Below are 22,248 nucleotides of genomic sequence, written 5' to 3'. Positions count from 1 at the left end.
ACAGTCTATAGAGGATGTGTATAGGTTACAAGATGACTTGGATAGACTAAGTGTCTGGGCATCCACTTGGCAAATGAGGTTCAATGTGGATAAATGTAAAGTTATGCATCTGGGTACTAATAACCTGCATGCATCGTATGTCTTAGGGGGGATTAAACTGGCAGAGTCACTGGTAGAGAAGGACCTGGGTGTACTTGTAGATCATAGACTAAAGAATAGCATGCAATGTCAGGCTGCTGCTTCCAAGGCCAGCGGGATATTGTCATGTATCAAAAGAGGCATGGACTCGAGGGAAAGGGACATAATACTCCCCCTTTATAAAGCATTGGTACGGCCTCACCTGGAATATGCTGTTCAGTTTTGGGCACCAGTCCATAAAAGGGACACTGTGTTGCTGGAAAGGGTGCAGAGACGCGCGACTAAACTAATATGGGGCATGGAACATCTTAGCTATGAGGAGCGATTAAAGGAGTTACAATTGTTTAGTCTTGAGAAGAGACGTTTAAGGGGGGATATGATAAACGTATATAAATATATTAATGGCCCATACAAAACATATGGAGAAAAACTGTTCCAGGTTAAGCCCCCTCAAAGGGCAAGGGGGCACTCCCTCCGTTTGGAGAAGAAAAGGTTTAGTCTCAAGGGGAGCCATGCCTTCTTTACCATAAGAACTGTGAATTTATGGAACAGTCTACCTCAGGAACTAGTCACAGCAGGAACGATTAATAAATTTAAAACAGGGTTAGATACATTCCTGGAACAAAATAACATTAATGCTTATGCAGAAATATAAAATCCCATCCCTTCCCCCAATATCCCACCACACCCCTACCCTTCAATTCCTTGGTTTAACTTGATGGACTTATGTCTTTTATCGACCGTACTAACTATGTAACTATGTAAAGAAAGGTACAGTCTGGCTTGTCCTATTATGCCCTAAGTGTCTGCACCTCCTATAGTGGTGACAGTTGCACTTTAACCTGTTGGGGACGAAGGGCGTCAATACGGGTCTATGGTGACCCGGTGACCCGGAATATAAGGGGGATTGCGGTTGTCTAAGACACCTACGATCCCCCTGAAGCGATAGGAGTGAGGTGGCAGGGGTGCCACCCCTCCTATCCCTGCTATTGGTGGTCTAGACGCGACCACCAATAGCAGATCGGGGGCGGAGGGGTTTACTTTCGTTTTCCCCGTCCTGTCCACCCACAATAGGCGGGCCAGAACGGGGAAAACGAAGAGGACCGGGCGCCGACGTCCACTTACTCCTCTGGAGGCTGCGGGTGACGGAGATCGGCGGGCGGCGACTGAGATCTGCGGGCGGCGTGCGGCAGAAGAGGACGGCTCCCTGGATGCGACGGAAGCCGGTGAGTAGTTGCCTAGCAACATCTAGAGGGCTACAGTCTGAGACCACTATAGTGGTCTCTAGACTGTAGCCCTCCAGATGTTGCAAAACTACAACTCTCAGCATGCCCAGACAGCTGTTTGCTGTGTGGGCATGCTGAGATTTGTAGTTTTGCAACAGCTGGAGGTCTACAGTTTAGATACCACTGCACAGTGATCTCTATACTGCCCTCTAGATCTTGCAAAACTAAAACTCCTAGCATGCCCACACAGCTGTTTGCTGTCTGGGCATGCTGGGAGTTGTAGTTTTGCAACATCTGGAGGTCCACAGTTTGGAGATCACTGTGCAGTGGTCTCTAAATTGTACCACTCCAGATGTTGCAAAACTGCAAATCGCAGCATGCCCAAACAGCAAACAGCTGTCTCTGCATGCTGGGAGTTGTAGTTGCGTACCTCCAGCTGTTGCATAACTACATCTCCCAGCATGCCCTTCTGTGATCAGTACATGCTGGGAATTGTAGCTTTGCAACAGCTGGAGGCACACTGGTTGGAAAATACTGAGTTAGGTAACAGAACCTAACTGAAGGTTTTCCAACCAGTGTGCCTCCAGCTGTTGCAAAACTACAACTCGCAGCATGCACGGTCTGTCAGTACATACTGGGAGTTGTCATTTTGAAACAGCTGGAGGTTTGCCCCCCCATCTGAACGTACAGGGTACATTCACACTGGTGGGTTTACAGTAAGTTTCCTGCTTCAAATATGAGCTGTTGCAAATTTCAAGCGGGAAACTCACTGTAACCCCCGCCAGTGTGAATGTACCCTAAAAACACTACACTACACTAACACATAATAAAGAGGAAAACACTACATAAACACCCCCTTACACTGTCCCCCCCCCCCCCCAATAAAAATGAAAAACGTATTGTACGGCAGTGTTTCCAAAACGGAGCCTCCAGCTGTTGCAAAACAACAACTCCACGCATTTCTGGACAGCCACTGACTGTCCAGGCATGCTGGGAGTTTAGCAACAGCTGAAGGCACCCTGTTTGGGAATCAGTGGTGTAGAATACCTTTATGTCCACCCCTATGCAATCCCTAATTTAGTCCTCAATTGCGCATGGCGCTCTCTCACTTCGGAGCCCTGTCGTATTTCAAGAAAAACAGTTTAGGGCCACATATGGGGTATCTCCGTACTCGGGAGCAATAGCACTATAAATTTTGCAGGGCTTTTTCTCCTTTTACCCCTTATGAAAAGGAAAAGTTGGGGTCTACACCAGCCTGTTAGTGTAAAAAAAAAATGTTTTACACTAACATGCTGGTGTTGCCCTTTACTTTTTATTTTCACAAGAGGTAAAAGGAAAAAAAGACCCCCAAAATTTACGGAGTACGGAGATACCCCATATGTGGCCCTAAACTGTTTCCTTGAAATACGACAGGGCTCCGAAGTGAGAGCATATATGGGCGTAAAATGCTCTGTGAGCGTACAACAAGGCTCAGGAGTGAGAGCGCACTATGTACATTTGAGGCCTAAATTGGTGATTTGCACAGGGGTGGCCGATTTTACAGCGGTTCTAACATAAACCCAAAAAAATAAATACCCACATGTGACCCCAATTTGGAAACTACACCCCTCACGTAATGTAATAAGGGGTACAGATAGCATTTACGCCCCACAGGTGTCTGACAGATTTTTGGGACAGTGGTATGTGAAAATGAAAAATTTAATTTTTTTGTTTGCACAGCCCACTGTTCCAAAGATCTGTCAAACGCCAGTAGAGTGCAAATGCTCACTGCACCCCTTATTAAATTCTGTAAGGGGTGTAGTTTCCAAAATGGGGTCACATGTGGGGGGGGTCCACTGTTCTGGCACCACGGGGGGGCTTTGTAAATGCACATGGCCCCCGACTTCCATTCCAAACAAATTATCTCTCTAAAAGCTCAATGGCGCTCCTTCTCTTCTGAGCATTGTAGTTCGGGGGGGGGGGGGGGGGGGGGGGTTGCTGTCCTGGCACCATAGGGGCTTCCTAAATGGGACATGCCCCCCCCCCAAAAACCATTTAAGAAAAACTCACTCTCCAAAATCCCATTGTTGCTCCTTCCCTTCTGAGCCCTCTACTGCACCCGCCGAACACTTGACATACACATATGAGGTATTTTCTTACATGAGAGAAATTGGGTTACAAATTTTGAGAGGATTTTTTTTCCTTTTACCCCTTGTAAAAATTCAAAAACTGGGTCTACAAGAACATGCGAGTGTAAAAAATGAAGATTTTGAATTTTCTCCTTCACTTTGCTGCTATTCCTGTGAAACACCTAAAGGGTTAACACACTTACTGAATGTCATTTTGAATACTTTGAGGGGTGCAGTTTTTTTTATAATGGGGTCATTTATGGGGTATTTCTAACCAGAAGACCCTTCAAATCCCCTTCAAACCTGAACTGGTCCCTGAAAAATTCCAATTTTGAAAATTTAGCAAAAAAGTGGAAAATTTCTGCTGAACTTTGAAGCCCTTTGGTGTCTTCCAAAAGTAAAAACATGTCAACTTTATGATGCAAATATAAAGTAGACATATTGTATATGTGAATCAAAATATTATTTATTTGGAATGTCTATTTTCCTTACAAGCAGAGATCTTCAAAGTTAGAAAAATGCAAAATTTTCAAATTTTTCATCAAATTTTTGAATTTTTCACCAAGGAATGATGCAAGTATCGACGAAAATTTACCACTAGCATAAAGTAGAATATGTCACAAAAAAACAATCTCGGAATCAAATTTATAAGTAAAAGCATCCCAGAGTTATTAATGCTTAAAGTGACAGTGGTCAGATGTGCAAAAAATGCTCTGGTCCTTAGGGTCATAATGGGCTCCGTCCCCAAGGGGTTAAAAGAGAACTGTGCATAAACCAATTCCTCCAAACCTCAATCAACTGAAGTAACGTTGTAAAAAAGAGTGGGGCAAAATTTTTTTGCGTGACTCAGCCAAATTTATTAAATAGCAAAAATAACGGTGGAACTCCAAAGTATGGACGGGATACACGGGCGCTCAACAACAAGGTAGCAGGATAAAATGTTTATTCACCCATAATGCAATGCGTTTCACAGCACAGCTGCTTCATCAGGCCTGATGAAGCAACTGTGCTGTGAAACGTGTTGCATTATGGGTGAATAAACATTTTATCCTGCTACCTGGTTGTTGAGCGCCCGTGTATCCCATCCATACTTTGGAGTTCCACCATTATTTTTGCTGTACCTGACGAGATGAGGAGTGGCTGCTGACGCCTTATTCATATTCTACACCTTGATCCATTGTTGCACTTGGGGGAGTGTAAGCCACTGGAGTAAGAGCAATATCCACCTAATTCAATCCCTTTGTGCAACAACGGTGTCACACTGTGGAACGCTGTCTGTCTTTTGTTTTATAAATTTATTAAATGGTCGCAGGGCAGGGCATTTGATAAATTTTGTGAAATTTCACTCTTCACATACACCAAAAAGCTACGCTAAGTCTGGGCTGGTGCAGAATTGTGACTTTTTGATGGCTTTTGTAAATTCATTACCATTGTATAAGATTAACCTTAAACAGTTGGTCTGTACGCTCTTTTAAAAAAAAAAAAAAAAAAAAGTGTAAATAGCCTGAGGTGCAGCACTGCGCCTAAATAGAGACAAATCTACACACAAAAACAGCTCTAAAGTCAATGATAAATGCCCCCAAATGTTAGAAACTGGTAAAGTCATAGATAAAACAATTACTTCAAGGTATTGTTTCATAAAGGTGGCTCTACAAGCTATTGAATCATGGGGTGCACTTCGTTTTTCATACATGCCTTTTCTATTCTGGCTTCATTTTTGTTAAATAATGAAACAGTGGAATCTGTTGTGTGTTGTTCATTTCATGTTGTATTTACCAAATTTTAAGACCTTTTTAAGGATAATTTTTTTTATTAGGGCCGTGATTCGTAAAAGTTATGTCCTCATTCGTAAGTAGAATTCAAAGAGGGCGTACTTTCTTTTTCTCATGACTGTATGTCCCACAAAGATTTTTAGTCATTATGGATGCTAAGAGCAAGATACAGTTTAAAAGATATTTCTTATTTTTGGATCTAGGTTTTTTGTTTTAGTTAAATAAAAAAAAAAAACATTCAATAATGTTACAGTATATAGAATATGAAGCTCTTAGCACAAACGGTAATGAGAACTTTTAATAAGAGACGCGATGGACTAATATAGGTATATATTGCTGAGAATGCTTTCTTTTTAATAGAAAAAAAACATCCCTAACACAACAAATCACTAAAATTATCTGCTCTCTGCACAGTATCCATTCACCCTGACTGCATATTAAAGGGGTACTCCAGTGAAAACCTTTTTTCTTTTAAATTAACTGGTGGCAGAAAGTTAAACATATTTGTAAATTACTTCTATTAAAAAATCTTAATCCTTCCTGTACTTATTAGCTGCTGAATACTACAGAGGAAATTCTTTTCTTTTTGGAATGCTCTCTGATGACATCACGAGCACAGTTCTCTCTGCTGATGTTATTATAATAATAATAACGCTTTATTGATTGTTGTCCTTAATGGGATTTGAACCCAAGTCCCCAGCTCTGCAAGGCAGCAGTGCTAACCACTAAGCCACCATGCTGCCCTTAGCTCATATTTGCTCATATTTGCTATACATGGTTGCTAAAATGGACAGAGATGTCAGCAGAGAGCACTGTGCTCGTGATGTCATCAGTGTTCCAAAAATAAAGGAATTTCTTCTATAGCATTCAGCAGCAAATAAGTACTGGAAGGATTAAGATTTTTTAATAGAAGTAATTTACAAATATGTTTAACTTTCTGCCACCAGTTGATTTAAAAGAAAAAAGGTTTTCACCGGAGTACCCCTTTAATGCTATTCAGGAAACTACAGATCTAGACAACACATTTCAGTCAATGCCTCCGACTACAGAATAAAAGTTAGGAGCTCCCCAGTGTTTACATCCAATACAGAGCTATTGTCAGCTATTTTCTGCTTGTTTGATGCATTAGGGCAGGGTCACACAGGGCGCATCCGCAGCGTATTTCACACTGCAGATGCACCGATGGCACTTACAAGGGGGACTGCAGAACAAGCTCCCTGCTGTAGAAATCCACCGCTAAGAGTGGACACATAGAGCTACCCAGCCAAAGCCGGGAGCTCACTCTGCAGGCCCTCTTGTAACTGCCATTGGCCCCATTGGACCCTGCCCTTAAAGGGGTACTCTGCCCCTAGACATCTTATCCCCTATCCAAAGGATAGGGAATAAGATGTCTGATTGTGGGGGTCCCGCCGCTGGGGACCCCTGGGATCTCGGCTGCAGCACGCCGCTGTCATTGCTGCACAGAGCTAACTCGCTCCGCGCGTAATGATGGGCGATGCAAGGGCCGGAGCATCGTGGCGTCTCAGCTCTTCCCCCTCTTGACATCACACCCCGCCCCCTTAAAGCAAGTCTATGGGAGGGGGCATGACGGCCGCCACGCCCCCTCCCATAGACTTGTATTGAGGGGGCGCGCCGTGACGTCACTATGAGATGGAGCCGTGATGTCACGATGCTCCTGCCCCTGTATTGCCCGTCATTACGTCCGGAGCGAGTTTGCTCTGTGTAGTAATGACAGAGGGGTGCTGCAGCAGAGATTCCGGGGGTCCCCAGCGGCGGCACCCCCACGATCAGACATCTTATCCCCTATCCTTTGGATAGGGGATAAGAGGTCTAGGGGTGGAGTACCCCTGTAAATAGGTACCTTTTAGACAGTGATGATAGGTAAGATACGAATACGTTCTACATCCTGCAATGTGCCACTACTAAGGATAGTCCTTCTCTATGGAAGAGTGAAAACCTACTTGTCACAATCTCTTTGTATCATAGCGCTTCCATTTGTTATTTACCCCCAATCATAGCATGATACTCATAAATCAAGAAGACATAGGACCAATCATTAGGCCTTGGTTACTTGAGATCTGTTGTAGTGCTTACAATAGACTGTGCCCCTAACACCTTTACGAGCGGGTTAGTAAGGAGAAACATTGACCCCAGGATTTAAGCAATCTTTCCTAATTTATTTCCTTTTGAAGACACCTCAAATGTGAAGAGAAAGTCGAAGAACACTTTATATGTGTTTGGGCACTGTTACCCTGAAGAGTGCAGTAAGTAGGCAGTTTTTCTGTGTGGGAGCACTATTACTTTGAGAAAGATACTAAGGAGGCATTATTTGTGCGTTAGAGATCTAGGAGGTCACTATTACTGTGAGGAAGCACAAAGGGGGACTTTTAGCCTATGTTCCCGCTAGTGAATGTCCGCACGGAAAATCTCCACAGAACGTGTTCATTCTTTCTGCGTGGAAATCGGAAACATCTGGCATGGAAATTCCGCAGTGTAATCTCAGTGCCGAATTCCAATGCGGAATTTTGCTATACATTGTGATCTGATCACCCCTATGATGTGTTTTCCCAAACTGAAAGGACATTTCAGTACAGAAAAACCTATCCCCTATCCTGCGGGGGGGGGGGGGGGGGGGGGGGGGGGTCCAAGCACTGTGGCCTCCCGCGATTGTCTGTATGGACCCACTGCTCTCCCACAGACTGGTACGTCATGACCCCTGCCTGAAGTGGGAGCCGCCACACCGCCACGCCCCCTCTATATATCACAATGGGAGAGCCGAAGATAGCCGAACGGCTCTCCCATAGAAATATATGGAGGAGGCATGGTGGCCCCTGCTTCAGGCGGGGGTCATGACACGCCACTCTGTGGGAGAACCAGGGCTCCGAACAGATGATCCCAGGGAGCCACAGCGCTCGGACCCCCCGCGATCTAAAACTTATCCCCTATCCTGCGGATAAGGGATACGTTTTTCTGTACTGATCGGGCATGAGACTTTTTCAATATTGTACATCATTTATAGTACTAGTCTACCCTTGGGGCAGAAGAAGCTTTTGGGCCCAATCAGGCCAAAACTCTCTGTGCTGCTGAAACTATAAGGCTAAATTCACATTGAGAAAGGATCTGGCTGGAGATTACCAAGGGTGGCCGGCCTCCATAGACCACAATGTATTCCACATGGTATTCCTTTGAAAGAATGAGCAAGATTGTTATTTTGAGAATGGAATTTTAGCGGAGGAACCTGAAATTCTGTGAAATGTACTGTGTTGTGTAATCCTTTTGACAGCAATAGTACTTGAAAATTTTGTAGTGTGAACTCAGCCTTACACTGGTAGACACATAGGGGGAGATTTATCAAAACCTGTGTAGAGGACGAGTGGTGCAGTTGTCCATAGCAACCAGATTGTTCCTTTGATGTTTAAAGAGGCCTGTGAGAAATGAAAGAAGCAATCTCAGTGGTTGCTATGGGCAACTACTCCATTTTTCCTCTGCACAGGTTTTGATAAATCTCCCCCACAGTCCCTGATTTATCAAAATGTGTGAGAGAAAACCTGGAGAGATATTACCCATAGCAACCAATCACAGCTCAGCCTTCCTACCTAACAAGCTCTCCAGTTTTTCTCTCACACATTTTAATAAGTCAGGGCCATAATTGCTTCTGTAGTTGCTTCCTCCATAGACTCCAGTTATTCCAGTTATTTCGATACCATGCATTACAAAGCCCTATTGCTGCCCACAACTCTTAAGGTAGTTAATAATGTTACTGGGGCAAGATATATATTTTTATTCTACAGTTTCCATGAGACATATCTTGTCCTGCAACAAATACATTCTCACTAAAGTATAAAATATTTCTTTCTGCAGATGCTCAGATATTCAGACATGTGATGGCTATATAATTGCTTACATTACCTCTAGTTACTTTTGAATCCACCGACATCCATATCTATACTTCTTTCCCAGCAGCGGAGGCTGGTACTTGTGGTTCTCCAATTCTCCTCCCAGTGTCAGACCAGTAGAAGTGAACCAGCATTAGTGCAGAGACAGCTTTGCATTCCTTGTGGGTGACATGGCTGACGTGACTTGTCCTGTTGTCAGGAGAAGATAAGAGGAAATGGTCAGGGCTACTGAAAACCCAACAGCAAACTCATGTTCAAGATTGATAAGGAGTCGGCAAGATACTGCGCCAGAGCTGTACACACCGGCAGAACTCATTTCTCATGAAACTGTAAAACTGTAATGGAGTTGTGGAAAGTCCATCAGTAGAGCTATCTGTACTGCCTACTGTGGTGTTTCCCAACCAGGGCATCTCCAGCTGTTGCAAAACTACAACTCCTAGCATGCCCGGACAGCTGGAGGCATCCTGGTAGGAAAACACTGCCCTGCTGGTTAATTTCTCTACATAAAAATACACTGGCACCATGTCCGATATATTTAACCCCTTAAGGACCTGGTTTTTTTCCATTTTTGCATTTTCGTATTTTGCTCCTTGCCTTTATAAAATCATAACTCTTTAAATTTTGCACCTAAAAATCCATATAATTGCTTATTTTTTGCGCCACCAATTCTACTTTGTAATGACGTCAGTCATTTTGCCCAAAAATCTACGGTGAAACAAAAAAAAAATCATTGTGAGACAAAATTGGAAAAAAAAATGCTGTTTTGTAACTTTTGGGGGCTTCCGTTTCTACGTAGTACATTTTTTGGTAAATATGACAGCTTATCTTTATTCTGTAGGTTCATACGATTAAAATGATACCCTACTTATATAGTTTTGATTTTGTCGTATTTCTGGAAAAAATCATAACTTCATGCAGGAAAATTAATACGTTTAAAATTGTCATTTCTGACCCCTATAACTTTTTTATTTTTCCGCGTATGGGGCGGTATGAGGACTCATTTATTGTGCCGTCATCTGAAGTTTTTAATGGTACCATTTTTGCATTGATAGGACTTATGTACCAAAAATGCACTATTTTGGACTTTGGAATTTTTCTGCACGTACGCCATTGACTGTGCAGTTTAATTAATGATATATTTTTATAATTCAGACATTTCCGCACGCGGCGATACCATATATGTTTATTTTTATTTACACTGTGTTTTTTTTTTTTTTTTTAATTGGAAAAGGGGGGTGATTCAAACTTTTAATAGGGGAGGGGCTAAATGATCTTTATTCACTTTTTTTTTTCACTTTTTTTTTGCAGTGTTATAGCTCCCATAGGGACCTATAACACTGCACACACTGATCTTTTACATTGATCACTGGTTTCTCATAAGAAACCAGTGATCGATGATTCTGCCGCTTGACAGCTCATGCCTGGATCTCAGGCACTGAGCAATCATTCGGCGATCGGACAGCGAGGAGGCAGGTAGGGACCCTCCTGCCGAACAGCCCACTGAGCTAACCGGCATACTTTCACTTTCACTTTAGATGCGGCGTTCAACTTTGAACGCCGCATCTAAAGGGTTAATAGCGCGCGGCACCGCGATCAATGCCGCGGGCTATTAAACACGGGTCTCGGCTGTTGTTAGAGGCCGGGCTCGACCCGCTATGACGTTATAAATCGGGAGCGGACACATGACGTTCCAGTACGTCATGTGTCCTTAAGGGGTTAATTCCAAATGTAAATGTATAAAATTAAGACTTGCCTCATGATCATCTATTCTAATAATGTATTAAAATGTGCCGCTCATGAGACTATGTACTACAATGTACTACACAGCTCCATTCACATGTACATCATGGCTTCTGTTTAAGCAGTAACCCTCCACTGGATCCATTGGCACCTAACAGACTCTACTAAAATGAATTTCTCCTCTGGTTATTTTATGGTGTCTGTCACTTTAATGTGAAGAATACTGATGTACCCTGTGCTGTTTTTACCAAGAAGTCTTGCATGATGCAAATGTGAACAGAGCCTTAAAGGGGAACTCTAGTACTTAACAACTTATTCGCAACTTATTCGCAGGATAGGAGATAAGTGTCTGATAAGGGGGTCTGACTGCTGGGACCCCCCTCAATCTCCTGTCCAGCACCCTAACTCTCCCCATGCATGGAGCGACCACTGTACGGAGCAATTAGATATGCATGGAGGGGCCGCTCATAGGAACAGCCAGGATGCCAGGCAGGAGATTGGAGGGGGCCCCATACATCAAAAATGTATCCCCGATCCTTTGGATAGGAGATAAGTTGTTAAGTACTGGAGTTTCCCTTTGGGGCCGACATGTTCAGACCCATAGTGAGCATTAGAGCATGGTGCAGCCCGTGTCTAAGCGCTTTACTCATCAGGTCACTGCCTATTTTGTTGTACTGCAGGAGAAGGGCTCTAATGTAAGTCTAGTTTCCCAACCAGGGAACCTTCAGCTGTTGCAAAACTGCAACTCAGAGCATGCCCGGACAGCCAACGGCATGCTAAGAGTTGTAGTTTAGCAAAAGCTGGAGGGCCATGGTTGGGAAAGACTGGTCTATGGAGATCGTCTCCTGTCGCCAAATGGGGAGAAGACTAAGCTGGGGAATGAAGCGCACAGCTGGGTGCTTCCCCAAACTCTATCTAATGATTGATGGAGGTTTCAGCACTGTCAAATGTTTTTTTAAAGTGACAGTGGCACTTTAAATAGGTAAAATCTGCCAAAGTAAGTAAAAACATTCTTTACTATAGTGGTTATACAAACAGCTATATTACACATCAGTGATATATGAATCTGCAATACAGACCCCACCAAAATGTATTGGTCCATATAACACTTCTATACAGAGATTATCCTCATCGATTCAAACAAAATCGATAAGAAAAAAATGTGTCTTATTACAGAGGTATTTACAAATTAAGGTGCTGCATGCAGGCACCGGATCTATATAGATATTTGCCATCCTCCGAAATATTTCGTACCTTGGTAGAAGATTCCGCACAGCACTAAAGGTACCATGGATAATCCACTATGAAGATGTTTCTTTTCTTTTCCTGCCATTTAAGTCAGTGAGAGATAGACATGTAACAACACCAAGACACACACGTGTCCCCGCCCTGAGGTTCTTAGGGCCAATAAGTTTGAAGAAAGAAAAAACATGTTTTTGCTTAATCACGTTAACTCTTTATCATTCAGGAGACTTGCACGTGGCAGTATTTTGCACCAGGCCTTTCAAGACAAAACAGGCAGTGGGAATAAATAGCTCAAGGTGCCACTTAAGTACTTTTCTAAATCTTGTCCCCTTTTTTTTTATGTTTGTTTTAATGTAGGTTTATATGGGGATAGGACCAGAAGCTGTTGTTTGGCCCTTTTTTAAAAGTCTGATATATTTATTATTTTATTTTATTCTCACTTTATGTATTTTTTATTATTTTACAAATCAGGAACCCTCCTCACCCCATAAGGTCCTAAAAGTCCTTTGTAGGTATGGTAACATTGCAAATGCATTTTATTTTATTACTGATTTCCCCTCTAAGGCTATGTTCACACAGCGGAATATTTGCAGAATGTCCGCCCCGGAAAACATGTCCGCAAATAGCATGGTCTGCCGGCACCAGGACCACTTGGAAATGAGCCATCTGCATAGATGGCAAAGCATTTTCGAGAGGATTCTGATGAAAGAATGACATGCCAATTTACAATGGTGGAAACATCTGCCAGTGCATGGTGCAGCAGAGACCGCTTGAAAACAATGGGACTCTGCTGCAAAATAATTTCAGAGCTGAGTTTTTCTGGCGGGTTCCACTCGGAAATTCAGTCGTGTGAACATGGCCTAAGTGTGACTGACATATTAGTCCTAGTAACACCGGGGATACAGTCTGATACTCACTGCTGTGCTTATGTAGGTTGTATAAGACCCAGCAGCATACTACAGCTACCTTGTACCAGCAATCACATAATCACCAGAATGGGAATCAGAAAGCTTTATGGTTGTCCGCTGAGCTGTATACACAGCGGGATACAGTGATCAGGAAAGAAGGCACCATCTCAGTACCACTGCAGACTTTGCAAGAAGTTACTTGTGGATCAGCTGGACATATAGGGGGACATATAGCAGGCCGCACTTAGAAGTGTGAACCTGGCCCAAAACTTTATTTTACGCAACCTTAAAAATTGTCCTTACAGGATTTTTTTCGCGTTGCGGTTTGTACCAGCGCATTTTATGCCATTGGATTTCTAAACAATTCTAAAAATGTAAGTCTTTCCTAATCAATCTTTGAGGACAATTTTTCATTCATTTCATCATCCATATTTAAATGTGTGACAAAGTTTTCAAACTGGGCTTTAGTTATTGCCCAGACCATGAAGACTTCATCGACAAATCTTAAAAAGCATTTGATATACCGCAAGATGGGATTTTTTGTTACAAACACATGAATTGCTTTTAACATGGCTGCATACAAAATTGCCAGGGTACACGTCACTGGACTACCTATGGCTACTCCATGTTACTGTATGTACCGTATTTTTCGCCATATAAGAGGCTCCGGCATATAAGACGCACCCAATTTTAAAGGGTGAAAATCTAGAAAAAAAAGATTCTGAACCTGCGGACCTCCAGATGTTGCAAATCTACAACTCCCAGCAAGCCCCCATGCCAGGAGTTGTAGTTTTACAACATCTGGAGGTCCGCAGGTTGAAGACCACTAGTATATGAGGCAATACTCACGTGTCCCCGTCGCTCCGGACCCGTCACCGCTGCCCTGGATGTCGCCCTCCATCGCTGTCGCCGCATCCGCGGGGTGTCCCCGTCGCTTCGGAACTTCTCTGCTGCTCGCTCTCCGTCGCCACCATCACGTCGCTACGCACGCCGCTCCTATTGGATGACGGGACGGCGTGCGCGATGACGACGAAGGAGAGCGCCGGCCATACAGGGGATCCCGGCACGGAGCAGACACCAAGGAGGCAGGTAAGGTCCCTCCCGGTGTCCTGTCAGCTGTTCGGGACGCCGCGATTTCACCACGACGTTCCCGAACAGCCCGACTGAGCAGCCGGGTTAGTGTCACTTTCGCTTCAGACGCGGCGGTCAGCTTTGATCACCGCGTCTGAAGGGTTAATACAGGGCATCACCGGGATCGGTGATGTCCTGTATTAGCCGCGGGTCCCGGCCATGGATGGCCGCAGGGACCTCAGCGATAGGACAGGTTTTAATGTGTATTTGCCGTATAAGACGCACCAACTTCCCCCCCCCCCCCCCCAGTTTTGGGGAAGAAAAAGTGTGTCTTATATGGCGAAAAATACGGTACCATTCATCCTGGATCTCAAAAGCATTATTCTGTAATATAAGTGTTACACCATCACATATAAAGTTAAAGAATTACTATTGTTAGAAACAACTTATTTTTATTGAATACTTCCTTAAAAACTAAGCATGTTTCTAATATACTTTATAAAAAATGCGATTGCTAAAGATGTTAATAAATTATTTAAACAATAAAAATGGCCACTAGGGGTCTCTGTCTCTTTATTTTGCAAACGAACCCTGGTGTCCTAATCTTTTTGATTCTAGCAAGTAGAATTTTGGACCTATTTTCTGAAAGGGGGTATGGTTATCCCCCTGTTCTGCCCATTCATGTGTCTAATGGTGCTTCATCCAGCTTTTACTAGGGTGAGCTGAACACCTGTGAGATCCAGTCAGCCTGCAGTCTTTTCAGAAGAGGAGCATTTCTTCTTTCTGCTAAATTATTTATATGCAAAATGATTTCTTTGGTCATTTTATGAACTTATTTCTTGTATTTGCATTATATAGGTTCCACATGACTGCTTTAGGGTTATACAGTGGTCCCTCAAGTTACAATATTAATCGGTTCCAGGACGACCATTGTATGTTGAAACCATTGTATGTTGAGACCAGAACTCTATGGAAACCTGGTATTTGGTTCTGAAGCCACCAAAATGTCATCCAAAAATAGGAAAAAGTGAGGATTAAAGATAAATAAGTAGATAACTAATACAGATAAAGCAAGTTCTAATATACAAAAGTAAGAAAGATCTGCTGGGAGCTGTAAATAACTGTCTATTTAAGTGTTTCTCAACCAGGGTGCCTCCAGCTGTTGCAAAACTTCAACTCCTAGCATGCACGGACAGCCTTCGGCTGTCCGGGCATGCTGTGAGTTGCAGTTTTGCAACAGCTGGAGGCACCCTCTTTGGGAATTACTGTTCTATGTAGAAGACAGAAGCTTCTTCAGGGTTCTGTACAGAACACACAATGTCCTAAAAATGTAAAATGGAGCCGCCCTCACCTGGTGTCCAAAGAAGCAGCTAACCCTGGGGAGGTAAAGAGTACAGAACATGTAATACCTCCCTGTACTGTAGGGGGTGCTACCAGACACCAGTCAGTACATGCACTTCAGTAATACAGGTAAAGAGTAGTACAGAACATGTAATACCTCCCTGTACTGTAGGTGGCGCTACCAGACACCAGTCAGTGCATGCACTTCAGTAATACAGGTAAAGAGTAGTACAGAACATGTAATACCTCCCTGTACTGTAGGGGGTGCTACCATACACCAGTCAGTGCATACACTTCAGTAATACAGGTAAAGAGTAGTACAAAACATGTAATACCTCCTTGTACTGTAGGGGGCGTTACCAGACACCAGTCAGTGCATGCACTTCAGTAATACAGGTAAAAAGTAGTACAGAACATGTAATACCTCCCTGTACTGTAGGGGGCGCTACCATACACCAGTCAGTGCAAACACTTCAGTAATACAGGTAAAGAGTAGTACAAAACATGTAATACCTCCCTGTACTGTAGGGGGCGTTACCAGACACCAGTCAGTGCATGCACTTCAGTAATACAGGTAAAAAGTAGTACAGAACATGTAATACCTCCCTGTACTGTAGGGGGTGCTACCAGACACCAGTCAGTGCACACACTTCAGTAATACAGGGGTTTTACCAGTAAAATGCCCATTCTAATTGGACAGTTCTTCCAGCCATAGACATGTTTCGCAGGTCTGTAGCATTGTATGTTGAGTCTGGTTTCAAGTTACAATGGTCCAGAAAAGACCATTGTATGTTGAAACTATTGAATGTTGAGGCCATTGTAAGTTGAGGGATCACTGTATAAAGCATGTAATTTGGGCACAAAGCTGTGCAAATGTAAAAATGTTTGTGCAGGCCTCATGACAAGGGAGAGGGGAAGGAAAGGAGCAAGTTCGTCATGCTCCTGAAGAAATGACCCCAGCCTCCAGGAGAGGCGCCAAAAGTGTAAGCATAGTAAAACGTACATCAAAAGGTACTTTACATATGAAAACATGCATTTTATTATACATACAGGTCCTAGGTCACATTACTACAATGATTGAAATTTCCTTACTAATTACAGAAACACTTTAAAGGGGTACTCCAGTGAAAACCTTTTTTCTTTTCAATCAACTGGTGGCAGAAAGTTAAACATATTTGTAAATTACTTCTATAAAAAAATCTTAATCCTTCCTATACTTATTAGCTGCTGAATACTACAGAGGAAATTCTTTTCTTTTTGGAATACTCTCTGATGACATCACGACCACAGTTCTCTCTGCTGACACAGTTCTCTCTGCTGACCACAGTTCTCTCTGCTGACCACAGTTCTCACTGCTGCAAGGCAGCAGTGCTAACCACTGAGCCACCATGCCACCCTTAGCATGCATCTGCTATGCATCTGCTATGCATGGTTGCCAAAATGGACAGAGATGTCAGCAGAGAGCACTGTGTTCGTGATGTCATCAGTGTTCCAAAAAGAAAGGAATTTCCTCTGTAGCATTCAGCAGCTAATAAGTACTGGAAGGATTAAGATTTTTTAATAGAAGTAATTTACAAATATGTTTAACTTTCTGCCACCAGTTGATATAAAAGAAAAAAGGTTTTCACCGGAGTACCCCTTTAATGCTTTCTGAACTAATAATGTTCTTGTGACTTGTACTCCCTTTCCTGTGGTATAGAGTTATCTAAGCTTTCTATATCTATAAAAGCTAAATAAAAATCTTCTTGCAATATAAGATCTTTAAATCTTGAAGACAATTGAGAAATTCATTAGCATCTCTTACTAATGTTGGCACTTTATTCAAAAGAGGCCCTGAGCAACCAGTCTACATATTTGGAGACTGTTTTGGTGATACTCTCTACACTGGAGACAATGCCGACCACTGTATCTTTTCTCGTGTAAAAGACTGTAGAGAATGAGACATCTTGCACAACGGACCTATTATTAGACACTAGATGGCACACTTGAAACATTTGTAAGAAACTTTGCACCGTTAAATGCAGATCCCAGGAAAATGACCCCCTAAAGGAAGAATGTTTCCCGATACTGCAATTTCATACAAAATAGGATGCGGGTTACTTACTAACCCAACTAGCAAGGCCCTCCCTTGAAATACGATTATCCCTATATCGTACTATACATCCTCAATCTCATAATAAATGAAGGCTGTCTATTGGTACCTGTACAGCTGCTCTGTAATGTCATTCAGTTGTTAAGGCTTCCATCTTAATATCTGGAGTGGTATTATGTCTCCACATACATATGGGCACATTTTCTCTACTAATCTGTCCTTTTCTTACCTCCGTACCTAAATAATTCAGGGACAGGATGCATGTGGTAATAAATGTCCTGAAGGTTCAGGTTTAATGGTTTATTGATCGAGTGATTTATTACATCATACCTTAGCATTCAGCAAACCTGACACCCGCAGTAAATATCGCCCAAGACTGATATATGCAAATGGATAATGGGACAATATAGAATTACGATATGAATCACAGCATCATGGTGAATATAGAATCTTTATACGTTGACAATCATTTGATATACAGTTGGCACATGAGAGGGATATCTAGCTGCTTTGGCGCTACAGCTGCCGCACCTAGAAAGGGATATACAGATGAGATGAGGCCCAAGCTGTAGTACAAAAAAAGTCAGGGATGTACAGTACTGTATGTATAAAGGAATAAGATTAAGGACAGCAAATGAAGAGGCTCAAAATCTGCATTCAATCTTCAACCTAAATCTAGATACTGATTTAGATGCAGATGTAAAGCAGATCATTTGCTGATCATATTTTTTTATACATCCGCTTATAAAACTCTACCCTTTTAACCTGGTGGCCATTTTATGACATTACACGGTACAGTGGTGTTATTCTCTAGTAATTACAGAACAAAATTTATTTTTGTTCTATATTTACCCCACAAAGGCCTGATTATCCAACAGGTAAAAGTAGAGGCATAAGGAGGGGGAAGCAAACAGGGCATGTGCCCAGGGTGCTGAATGCCAAGGGAGACTCCTAGAAGCCATTTTGGCCCAGGGCATTTATATACAGGGTTAGGGCATCAAACAGAACCATAGTCCTAGGTGAAAAATGCCTGGTTCAAACTCTGGGTAAAAGGGGCTGAATAGTGGTAATACATAGACCCAGATTTATCAAAAAACTGACTGCGTGAGAGAAAAAGAAGAGTGATTTTCCCACAGCAACCAATCACAGCTCAGCTAAGGAGATCTGGTTAAGTGAAAGCTGAGCTGTGATTGGTTGCTGGGGGAAAATCACTATACTTTTTCTCTCACAAAGTTTGATGAATCTGGGCCAATGTCCTTTCCTGATGGCCTGGGGTCTGAATGTGCCTGAAACAGCTGCCAGGGCTTAGCTGTACCCCTTTTTGGGATATGTAAAATTTCTCCTGTCGAAAATCAGTACACAATCCTGGCAGTTTAACACATTACATGCTGCAGGCACATCTTGAATGTTCCATGGGACATACAGTATCTGTGGGGTTCAATTACCTCATCAGCAGCCAGCAACATAATCACTAGATGCCGATGGGTTTCTGTGGCAACCAGGGACTTTCACAAGGCTCCCGGGCCTGACATGCATGTGCCTGTATATAGTCGTGGTGTAGGATGACAGGCACAATACACTGCACTACAATGGTAGAGACAGCCCCAAGAGTGTACAGCATGGGAGCCAAGGGGGCACATGACAGGGGACAGATCAGCAACAGGTCATTGGTGGTTGAGGGGTGAGATAGAGGTCATGTCAGGAAGGGGGGGGGGTGGTCTGGAGGGAGGTGATATAAGGAGAGTGATAGTGAAGGGGGGGGGGGGGGGGTCAGTGTGAAGAGAAGAAGCCTGAGTAAAGTTGCCAGCCCGCCCTTGTTTGGGTTAGGTAACTCAGTGTGCGGTTGGTGTCGCAGTGGTAGGAGCTGGAGGGGCACTTGGAGGCACTTGGAAAGAGTCTAGAAGGAGGCTGGGAGAATGGGATGGTGAGGCTGGGGGCGGTACCGGTTGTGGTGAACCCCTGCCGAAGAGGTCCCAAAGGGGAAGTGGGCTCTGAAAGTGGTGCCCTGGGGTTGCGTGAGGGATGACCCAGGGCAAAGTAGGCGACCTGAAGAAGCAGTCATGATGCCTCCAAGTCCCCCTCCAGCTAGGTGGCATAGTGGCTTAGGGAAAGATTTTTGCACTATGTTGTACAGTTCAAGTTTTGGAAAAGGTAATGTTTAATGTATTTATTTTTTTTTTTTAATAAACTGGTGCCAGAAAGTTAAACAGATTTGTGAATTACTTCTGCTTAAAAATCTTAATCCTTAAGTACTTACCAGCTGCTGTATACTAAAGAGGAAGTTCTTTTCTTTTTGAATTTCCTTTCTGTCTGACTACAGTGCTCTGTGCTGACAACTCTGTCCATGTCAGGAACTGTCCAGAGCAGGAGCAAATCCTCCTAGCAAACATCTCCTGCTCTAGACAGTTCCTGAAATGGACAGAGGTGTCAGCAGAGAGCACTGTGGTCAGACAGAAAATAAATGAAAAAATAAAAGAACTTCCCGTGTAAAATAAAAAAAATACCCCCCCCCCCCAAAAAAAAGCATAAATTCCCCTAAACATGAAAAAAACTGTAAAAACCCTATATTATATCACCCCTTCCATAACAAGCTTAAAAGAATATCATTATTTATCCGCATGATGAACATTGAAGAAAAAAATAAAATAAAAAAGCAGTGTGAGAATGGCGGTATTTTGTTAATCTGCCTCCAGTTTTTTTCTGCCCCCCAAAAAATTTAAATAAAATAAAACTTAAAGTCTTGGAATTTGGGGACAAAATATATTTTGTTTAATAAAATGTGTTTCTATTGTGCCAAACTAGTAAAACATAAGAAAAAATAATAGTAATTTGGTATCATGGTAATCGTACTGACATAGAGAACAAATTTATAAAGGTATTTCTACCCCCCTCTAAAAATGTATAAAATGTAGCGTAATCAATGTAATTTGAATCCCCCCCAAATGCCACAAGACAGTACAACCTGCCCAGCAAAAATCAAGCCCTCATATGTTGATAAAAAAAAGTTATAGCTCTTAGAATGCAGCAATAAAAAAGTTAAGATTATAAACCCTTGCGGGCAGGGTATTTACTCCCTCTATATCTGTTAATTACTCTGTCTCCCGTTCAATGTATCTGTGTTATGTTTTTTTAAAAGTAGCTCCCACCATCTTAAAAAAAAAAATTCTGTCCCTACCTTTTGCTAATCTATCTCTAACCCCCTCCCTGCCTTTTAAAAATGGTTTCCTACCTATAAATGTATTTTCTTCTGCTGACGGCTGTAGCTGTGCCGGAAGCCGACTTCCCCAGCAGGCGCTATGTCACTGAAGCCTGCTGGACGCCGACTTCTGCCCTCACCTCATCTATGCTGCGCTCCTGTCGGGAGCACGCATACATGAGCGGCCAATAGCATGGCAGGCTGCTCCAGGGTCTCCTCCTCCCTGTTTAGCAGATCATGTGCTACCCAGGGAGGAGGAGTATAGGAGCATCGCTGTCCTGTCGTGCAAGATATCCCTGCCAGGGGCGGGGACGGGCTGCGTGTGAGGCCAGTGAGATGATGCGCGCAGCCCCGGCGTTCCAGCACTCACTCCTGACTGTCTGATTGACAGGCAGGGAGCGAGCGCAGGCTGACTGGCTGACTGAATTAGGACCGATTGCCTGGCCGGCATCGTTCCTAATTCAGTCGTGACGTTACGTCAGGCTGCAGACGGCCACTAGGAGGGAGACCCCTAGTGGCCGGTTTTCAAATGTAAAATAATTTAAACAAAAAATAAATAATGGATATATATTAGAGATATGTTGTAGTGCAGAAGTACTACAACATATCCCAAAAAAAGTTTGGTGGCAGTGCCCATTTAACCCTTATGATATGTACACTCCCCTGAAACTAAAGACACTTTGAAAATAAACAGTAATAAAGAGAAAACTAGAAAATAAGACCCAAATCGGATTGGTCACTAAGGAGTTTTAAAAAACCCTCATAGTATTTAATGTTAGTCAAACCAGGAATGGGTCAAAAACACGGAATAAAACGGTGCAAATCTTCTCATTATAGTTTTCTCTGTGTTGGTTTTGGATAAGAATACTAACCAAAATACTAACTAAAAAAATATGTGTGAACCCAGCCTAACTGAGACAAAAAAAAGGGCACTAAGAAAAGATACCTGTAATAGGATCCATGAAACAGAAGATCGTGACAGGGAAATGATCATTTACACTAAATTGTTTCTCATCCAGTTTATACAGACTTTATAGCTTATGCAGGTGCTTTCTGTCCACTTGTGATACTTCTGTATTGAGCTTCTTTCACTATGTGATAAATACAGCGTGAATACAGCTGATCTTATCATGTTGTGTCCCTAGGTTCTAAGTATAGCACTGTCAGTAATCGAGTTCAATAAACCCTCTTTGCTAAGCTTATCTGCCATGTCTGTTGTGCTTCTCATGCATCTTGGACTAAATGTAGCATGGTCGCTGGGAAACTGATTCTATATGTGACTCAGTTTGAGCGTTGAGCAGTAAGATGGATGGGATGTGAAGATGAGGATCCAACAAGTAAGATTGCCTGACGAAGAACCCGTTTCGGGTTCGAAACTTGTAAGTTGCACCCTAAATAAAAACAGCCTCTTTTTAACTAGGCAGTTTTTAAAATCTTTATTTCCGAATCACCATACCAACCACACCGGAGGAGGCGCCGTATCTCATCCCAGTTTTTTTCTCCCAATTTCTACAT

At 42.9% G+C, this 22,248-nt stretch overlaps 1 protein-coding gene across 3 annotated transcripts in view; it reads right to left on the bottom strand.

Moving 5' to 3' along the window:
* LOC130277556 (platelet glycoprotein IX-like) overlaps nucleotides 1-18,203 on the bottom strand; it is a 37,620-nt gene extending 19,417 nt beyond the window's left edge. Inside the window, exons 1-3 of one of the 3 annotated variants that reach the window (XM_056528253.1) lie at nucleotides 17,868-18,203; nucleotides 17,647-17,774; nucleotides 9,154-9,329 (exon numbers count right to left, since the gene is read on the bottom strand). The gene's annotated coding sequence lies outside the window, so the exon portion shown is untranslated. Of the gene's footprint in view, nucleotides 1-9,153; nucleotides 9,330-12,134; nucleotides 12,266-17,646; nucleotides 17,775-17,867 lie in introns of those variants that run through there. The other 2 variants (XM_056528255.1, XM_056528254.1) reach the window with 2 other exon arrangements.
* Nucleotides 18,204-22,248: the final 4,045 nt, after the last annotated feature.

Source organism: Hyla sarda, chromosome 6, assembly GCF_029499605.1.
Source record: "Hyla sarda isolate aHylSar1 chromosome 6, aHylSar1.hap1, whole genome shotgun sequence".
NCBI classification, from domain to species: Eukaryota; Metazoa; Chordata; class Amphibia; order Anura; family Hylidae; genus Hyla; species Hyla sarda.
Note: the sequence above shows the minus strand (reverse complement) of the source record. Positions and strands in the feature narration are given on the sequence as shown.